Below are 7970 nucleotides of genomic sequence, written 5' to 3'. Positions count from 1 at the left end.
TTCCTTCCCCTCCTCCCAACCCTCTGGATCTGGCCCTTCCTTCCCCTCCTCCTCTAACCCTTTCGAATCCTTGTCTGCAGAGGATCCCCCATCCCCGCCACCATCCCCGCGAGGCCCCTTGGTAACCCCCTCCCATATCTCCTCCCCCCAGCCCTCCCCCCCCCCCCCCCCCCCGACAGTAGAAAGAATCTTAACTAGGAACAAATCAAAGGAAAACAACCACTCCACCGACCCCCCCAGAAAAGTTGGAAGAAAGTCAAATAAAGAGATAAGGGATGAAAACGCTGCAAAGGAAATGGCCACTGGGACCCAGCAACCAATGGAAACATACCTGGACAAAACTAAAGGAAGTGGGGAAAAAATGAAAGAGAAAAGCGGGGCTCACAACAAACAAGGTAAATGATGATTTTGGTCTCCTGGAATTGTAGGGGGATGGGCTCCTCCCTAAAAGCAAATGCAGTCCGAGATCTTCTCAAAGCTGAACACCCAGACATCCTCCTTCTTCAGGAGACCAAAATCACGGACCAAGAATTCCAAAATCATATAAAGAAAAACAGAAGTTATGAAGGAATAGCACTAAGCGCAGTAGGCGCCTCAGGGGGCATTGGGACATTATGGGACAAAAACAAATGGAATCTCAAAGGTCAAATGCAGAACAGATGGTGGATAAGATCAGACATGCAAAATACAGCCTCGAAAGAAGATTTTTCAATATACAACATCTATGCCCCCAACCATTACAGAGACAAAGCTTCATGTTGGGATTCAATCACCTCGGATCTTTTGAATGTGCAGGGAAGGAACATTTTCCTGGGAGGAGATCTAAACCTTATAAGAAATGCTGATGAGAAGCTAGGAGGAAACTTCTTTGCTGATCCCTCAAGAGAATCTTTAGAAGAAATTATTCAAGCCCATAACTTAGTGGACATCCCTCCGCAAAATGGACGCTTCACTTGGTCCAATAAGAGAACAGGCAGCAATAACATAAAAGAGAGGTTAGATCGAATTCTCGTCCAAGAGAGAACAGTGGCAAGATACCCAAATATCCAAAGCAAAATAATCCAAGGTTACATTTCAGACCATAAGCCAGTGGCTTTGACTCTTGATAAAGGAAAAAATATGGGACCGATCCCTTTTAAATATAATAAGGCCTGGGACAGCAGCGAAGAATTCAAAAAACTAATCAAGGAACAATGGGCAAAAGAGGTAGTGGGATCTCCTCATCACATCTGGGAAGCTAAGCTCAAGTCTCTCAGAATTGCCATTAAGCATTGGGCAAAAAACCACGCAACAGAGGAAGGCAAAAAAAGAATTGAACTCCAGGCAAAGCTGGAACAATGGAGCCAAGAAAAAGAAAGAAGTCAGGACACAGAAGAAGATCAAGCAAAAGAAAACGAAATATATAAAGAGCTGTACAAACAGAATAGAAAGGAGGAAGAAGAGCAAAGGCAGAAGTCTCGTTGTCTCTGGCTCAAAGCGGGAGACAAAAACACCTCTTTTTTTCACAACTGCCTTAAGCTCAGGAGGGCAGGGAATCAAATAGAGAGAATTATGATGGAAGGAAGGGAACTCAGAGAACAAGAGGAAATAAAGGATGCAGCGACCCAGCACTTCAGCGATCTCCTAACAGCTGATCCTCATCATATTGATAACTCAGATTTCCTTAGCATAATTGAAAATAAAATCTCAGAAGCCCAAAATGCCGATTTGGAGAAAGAAATCACGACAGAGGAAATCGAGTGGACAATCTTCAGCATGGCTATGGACAAGGCTCCGGGGCCAGATGGGTTCACTGTGGCCTTTTATAGAAATCATTGGGAAGTTATCAAAAAGGATTACATCAGAATGGCTAAGAATTTCTTTATGAAATGCAAAATGGGCAGCAGCATCAAATCTTCCCACTTAGCCCTCATTCCCAAAGATCCTAATCCCCAAACCTTTGACAGATTCCGGCCAATATCTCTGTGCAATGTTTCCTACAAAGTCATCACTAAAATCCTAGCTAACAGATTAAAAAAGATCCTCCCCTCCCTTATCTCTGAGAACCAAGGAGGCTTCGTTCCTGGAAGACAAATAACGGACAATGTTATCCTTATCCAGGAGGCAATTCACAGCAGCGTAAACAGGAAGGAAAGGGGCATGATCATCAAGCTTGATATGGCAAATGCCTTTGATCGTGTCAATCATCAATTCCTTCAGGCAGCCCTAAAGAAATTTGGCATCTCCGAGATCTTCATCAGCTGGGTCATGGAATGCATCTCACTCACTTGGACAGCTCCCCTCATTAATGGCAGGCCCTGCAATTCCTTTAAAAGCTCAAGGGGTTTGAGGCAAGGTTGCCCGCTTTCTCCCTTCCTCTACATCATCATGGCTGAAACTCTTAGCATACACCTGGAGAATTTGCGCAGGCTAAAAGAGATAACAGGGGTCACAATTGTTCGGGGAACCAAGGGAATAAATCACTCCCTCTTCGCTGACGACACTCTTCTAATTGGAGGCGCTTCCAGCCTCATGGCTAGGAGATTCAAGAACACGCTGGAACTCTTTCTTCAAGCATCTGGAGGTAAGTTAAACAATAATAAGTGCATGGTCTATACATGGAATGTCCCCAGGCATATCATTCAAAGAATCTCCACAATCTTGGAAATCCCGGCTCAAAGGAACTGGACACACTTCACTTACTTGGGGTTACCCTTAGCCAAGGAAAAGGTCAAAACCGAAATCTGGATCAAGATAATTGAGAAGCTGAGAGGGAAGCTTCAGAGCTGGGGGGTGTCTTGGCTTAACCTGGCAGGCAGAACAATTCTCATCAAAGCCATCCTTTCAGCCCTCCCAATCTATCAGTTTGCAACCACCCTTGCTCCGGCAAGCATTCACAAACATATGGAACTTATCATTAGGAGCTTCTTATGGCAAGGAGGCAGGCAGGAATCAAAAAAATTCAGCCTTGTTAAGTGGGAACAGGTCATCTTACCCTTCGAAAAAGGAGGCCTTGCAATAAGAATCCCAAGACTAGCCAACATGGCCATGGGCTTCAAATTGATATGGAGAATTCTCAACGAAAAGGGGGCTTGGTGGACAGAGATTATCAAAAAGAAATACTTGAATGGGGCCAACTCCAACATTCTCTCAGAATCCATCATTGACAGACAGTGCACCCCGGTTTGGAAGCTTATCAAAAAAATTCTCCCTCACTTCAAAGCCTGCATCTCAAGAGTCCCGGGCAATGGTAGAAACATCAACATATGGGCAGACAGAATAATGGGATCAGAAGCAAGGGAAGCCCTCATAAATCTCAGGCCCCTGCAACGGTGGATGACAGAGGGAAATCTCAAGACACTCTATGACATATCCTCCTGGGACCAAAACAGTTGGATCGGCTGGAAGTCTATCTCCCCTCCCAATGATCTTAAGAACCTTTGGTCTGATCTCAAGATTTCTCTCATAGGATCCGCCCCCATTAATAGAATGAGAGAAGATAAATATGTCTGGGACTCCAATGGTGGAAGCTACACAGTCAAAGAGGGTTATAGAGTCCTCCAAAGCGCCTCAGCAATAAACAACTGGCCTCTCCACAAAGTGGCTTGGAAAATTGAAAGCCTCCCAAAAGTAAAATTCTTTAATTGGACCCTCCTCAACAGCAAAATCCTCACAGCGGAAAATCTAAGGAAAAAGGGTATACATGGCCCCTCAATCTGCTGTTTGTGTAGGGCATCGGAAGAAAGCTGCAGTCATCTCTTTCTTGAGTGCCCCTTTGCGCGGACTTGCTGGAAGATCATTACTAGCCCTTTGATCATAGGCGATCTCCCCACTCAGATGGCTCTCTTGCAGAAAAACTGGGGAAATAGCTATCCCCTCCCCAAAAAAGGCAAGTCCCTGGCTAAAAGGTTGTGGAACAGCATTCCCTCAAACCTGTGCTGGCAGATTTGGAACGCCAGAAACAAGTGCATTTTCAATAACAAGGTCCCCAGCATCTCCAGCACAATAGCAAAAACAATCGCGCTCATCTCAGAGACCATTGAGGCGAATGGAATAACCCAGGATGATACAAATTCGGGAGACCCAAGAGAAACAGAGTGGATGAGCAAATTCAGATATGAAGTAAGAATACAAAAAACAGTAAGCACAGGCAAAGGAAACTCGGATTGGAAGTTGAGAGGGACGAAAGAAGAAATTAGAGATTGGATACAAAAGCAAGGGAGGCCCTCCTTACATTTTGATGGGGCCTCAAAGCATAATCCGGGCCAAGCAGGAGCTGGAGGAATCATTAAAGACCCCCAAGGTAAAACATTAGTAACCTATGAATGGGGATTGGGATCAATGTCTAATAATAAGGCAGAGGCCTACAGCCTCCTTCTGGGGACCTCTATTGCAAGAAAACTTGGTCTTCAAAACCTGTTAATTATGGGAGATTCAGCTATCATTATAGCGGCCATGGTTTCTGGAAGGGACTTCAATCAAATGGCTTTGAACAGCATCAAATACAGGGTTATGGACAATATCAAGGAAATCAGCGGGGCCATCTTCAAGCACGTACTAAGGGGAAACAATGCAGAGGCCGATGAACAGGCCAACAAAGCAATCAGTAGACGGACAGGTCAGGTCAGAGAAAACAATGATGTCTATGACAATGCCATCCCATAAGCTCCTCCAGCCGAGTCACCTCAGACCGCACACTCCTCGAAATTGGTATCCCACCGAATCTCCTTATCCCCTGCAAAATCCTCTTGACTGCTCTAACCAGTACTCCATAAATCAGATCCGCCCCCCTGCACCGATCCACTCCATATCAAACAGCCACTACCATGATTATCAGGCATCCTCAGCAGTCGTTCTCTGCCTCAACATGCCGGATCACCACCTCGGTACCATCTTCGTACGCTGTAAGATCTATCCTGAGGATCTCAGTCATGTCAAGAGCCGTCCCTCCCAGAACTGGTTCAAGCGATTAAGGAACCCCCATCATCCTATTTATAGCAGCCCGGGCCTCAGCGACCTCTCACTCCTCTGCGCTGCCTGGACTCCTCAGTGCGTTCTTATCAAGCGTGGGCTCCCTCCTGAAGCGGCTTGCAATCATCGGGAGCTTGATCCTCGTCCCCTGAATGTGGTAACCTCCGGTTTCATCCCTGTTATTTTAAAATTTGCTAACTGGTGGTTTTTTGGTTTCAGCAGAGCCCATCGAGCCCCTCAGCTCCCATCTTATTTCATCCCTCCCTGTGCTGCTCCGCTCCCTCCTTCTCTGGCTTATCCTCTCTCTCATACCGCTTCCCTTCCTCAAATTGTTGATACCTTTACTCAGACCACCAAGATGGCGGATCAACAGGACCAGCCAAATGCCCAGGAGCAGGCCAACAACCCCTTAGACAGGATCTTCAACAACAGCGAGTGCACTATGTGCAAAACGCACACATTCATGATCAACCGCTTGGTTAAACATTTTAATGAGCTAAAGGATGACTACCAGGCTGACAGCAGGTCGAAACGAAAGAAGCTGGAGAAGCGCAAGGCAGAGATCGAGGCGTTGAAGGAGAGATGTAGTCATCTTGAGGAAGCCATCGAGCATATCCGTTCTCTCACTCAGAGTTTCCAAGCAGAGACTTCAACTAAAGCTAGCGCCAGGAAAGAACCTCTTCCTGACGATTCGGCCACTCAGAAACTTTCCTAGGAGCCATGGAATGTAAATTTTGTTGGATTGGCGGTTCTTATGTACGGCAATATAGCCGTTACTACTTTGCTTTCAGTCATATTAGAAGTAGCAATGAGGAAACAGGGTCTGCGAACCCGTTTTTGAACCTCATCTCTCAAATTTACTATATTTATGTACTAGAACTCTGTTCCTGTTGGTTTTTATAATACAAAAGTAACCGATTCTGTTAAAAAAAAACAAGAAAAGATACACCGTCCCCATCAATAGTTTTGACTTGAACTAGTCCATTATCATAGATTTTATCTACTTCATATGGACCTAACCAATGTGTTTGGAGCTTTCCTTTAAAATATTTAAATCTAGAACCAAATTAGAGTGCTCAATCACCTAGTTTGAACTTCTTCAACTTAATAAACTTTTCATGCCATTTTTTCCTTTGTTGTTGAATGATATTGGTTCTCTGTATTACATCTTGTCATATTTCATCCAACCCATTGAGAGTAGCTAGCCTTTATTTGTGTGTCTTTGAAATATATAATCTTGATCTCGTTGTTGTTCTATAGGTCTTTATTTGAAACTCTATGGGAAGCAAAACTTGCTTTTTCATAAACAAATTTGTATGGTGTATGAATAATAGTTTTCCTCCATGTAATATGATATACCCATAATTCTTCTAGAAGCTTATCTACACAATATTTTTTATCTAATCAATTTGTCTTGGTTAAAATGGCTTCAAGGACTTTATTTTTTTATTCTACTTGTCCATTTGCTCATGGATGATATGGAGTGGACTTCCAACACTTGATCTTGTACTTCTACGCAATTTTTTGGACAAGCTTGGATGTAAATTGTGCACCCTGATCTGTAACAATTTCTCTAGGGAAATGTTGTAGAGGCTACAACCACCTTCCAAAATTTTGCCTATGCTTTGTTTTGGAGCCTCCCTTCTAAACCACAACAACTCATCTTGCACTGGTCTAGGTACTTGTGCTTTGACTAAGCTTTATTTTTTTCATCCTAGCTTGTATTTGCTCACTTAGTTATTTTTCTAACCCACAAGTCAATCCCTTGACTTGGTCCTTTGATAGTTTAGGGCTTGCCTTAGAGAACTGTGCAATTCTTGAGGGAAATTGGCCTTTCTCTTTGGAATTTCACAGTTCGACTGCCAGTGAGCCTTGAGCTCAGGAAATGGGCAGTACTGGATGGCAGCGAGCCTTGAGTTGAAAAATTTAGACATGAGAGGCAGCCCAGAGCCACTCAGCCCAAAAATTGCATAGAAGTCACTTTGCTCAGAAACTGCACAATGCATGAGCCAGAGAATTGCCCAGTCCTTCCCAAAACTGTGTAATCTCTCCGGGAAATGCATGGTAGTTTTTTCTCAAAAAGAAAAAAAAGCATCCCTAAAAAATAGGGATCTATTTTTAGCAAATGAAGGAGGCATTTGAGTCATTTTTAGAAATTGTCACCAAGTGTCGCTTTTTCCTTGATTTTAGGCATGTGTGTCATAAACCCTAACTTGACCAAATCTATTTAATCAACGCTACTAGAGCTCATTTGCACATTCAATCTTAGAGCTTTGGAATTCTCGAGAAGATCAAGGAACCTTCGATGCGATCATCGTCGCTTTTCCAGGTGAGTTTTGCTTTTCTAGTCATTTGCGGCTTTTCTGTCGCTTTTTATTATTTAGCTTGTGAGAGTGTTGTTTCACTTGTTTATTTGAATGACTGTTGGAGTTTTAATTTGTTTTAGCTTGTAGAAGTGTTGCTTCTAGTTTTAGGTTGCCTTTCCCAAGTGTTGCATATGTTTTCCCATTTTTGCACCAACGGTCGTCGTTGCGGTGATTCTCTTCACATGCTTCATTTTCCTTCATTTTAATTGATTCCTGCACTTGTTTCACATGCTTCATTTCCCTTCATTTTAATTGATTCCTGCACTTGTTTCACATGCATGCACTAACTCTTAGTACTATATACACTCAACATCACATCATACTTCAGATCTGCTTGTTTCTCACACTCCCCATGGGCAGATGTGGGTCCCCTTGCCCGGATATCACACTTCACTACATGCAATGCACAATCTGGGAGCTCAAGGCCTCTGCCTTGGCTTCTGGAATTCTGCAAAGCCTATCCTGGGTTGGCTTCAACTGCGCACTACACAATTCTAGGAGCTAGCCTCCTAGCTTGGCCACTAAGATTGTGCAATGCGCAGTCTCTCTCGGCCTTGGCCCAAATTGAACTGTGCATTGTGCAGTTCGAGTCATCAAGCTTCCCGACTGACTGTTGGGATTGTGCAATGCGCAATTCCCACAGTCATCCAGTGA

The sequence above is a fragment of the Pinus tabuliformis genome, chromosome 3_2 (genome assembly GCF_031772625.1).
Source record: "Pinus tabuliformis cultivar Carrire ecotype Pingquan chromosome 3_2, CPIR1, whole genome shotgun sequence".
In the NCBI taxonomy this organism is placed as follows: domain Eukaryota; kingdom Viridiplantae; phylum Streptophyta; class Pinopsida; order Pinales; family Pinaceae; genus Pinus; species Pinus tabuliformis.
The sequence above is the reverse complement of the archived record's forward strand: the minus strand, read 5'-3'. Positions refer to the sequence as shown.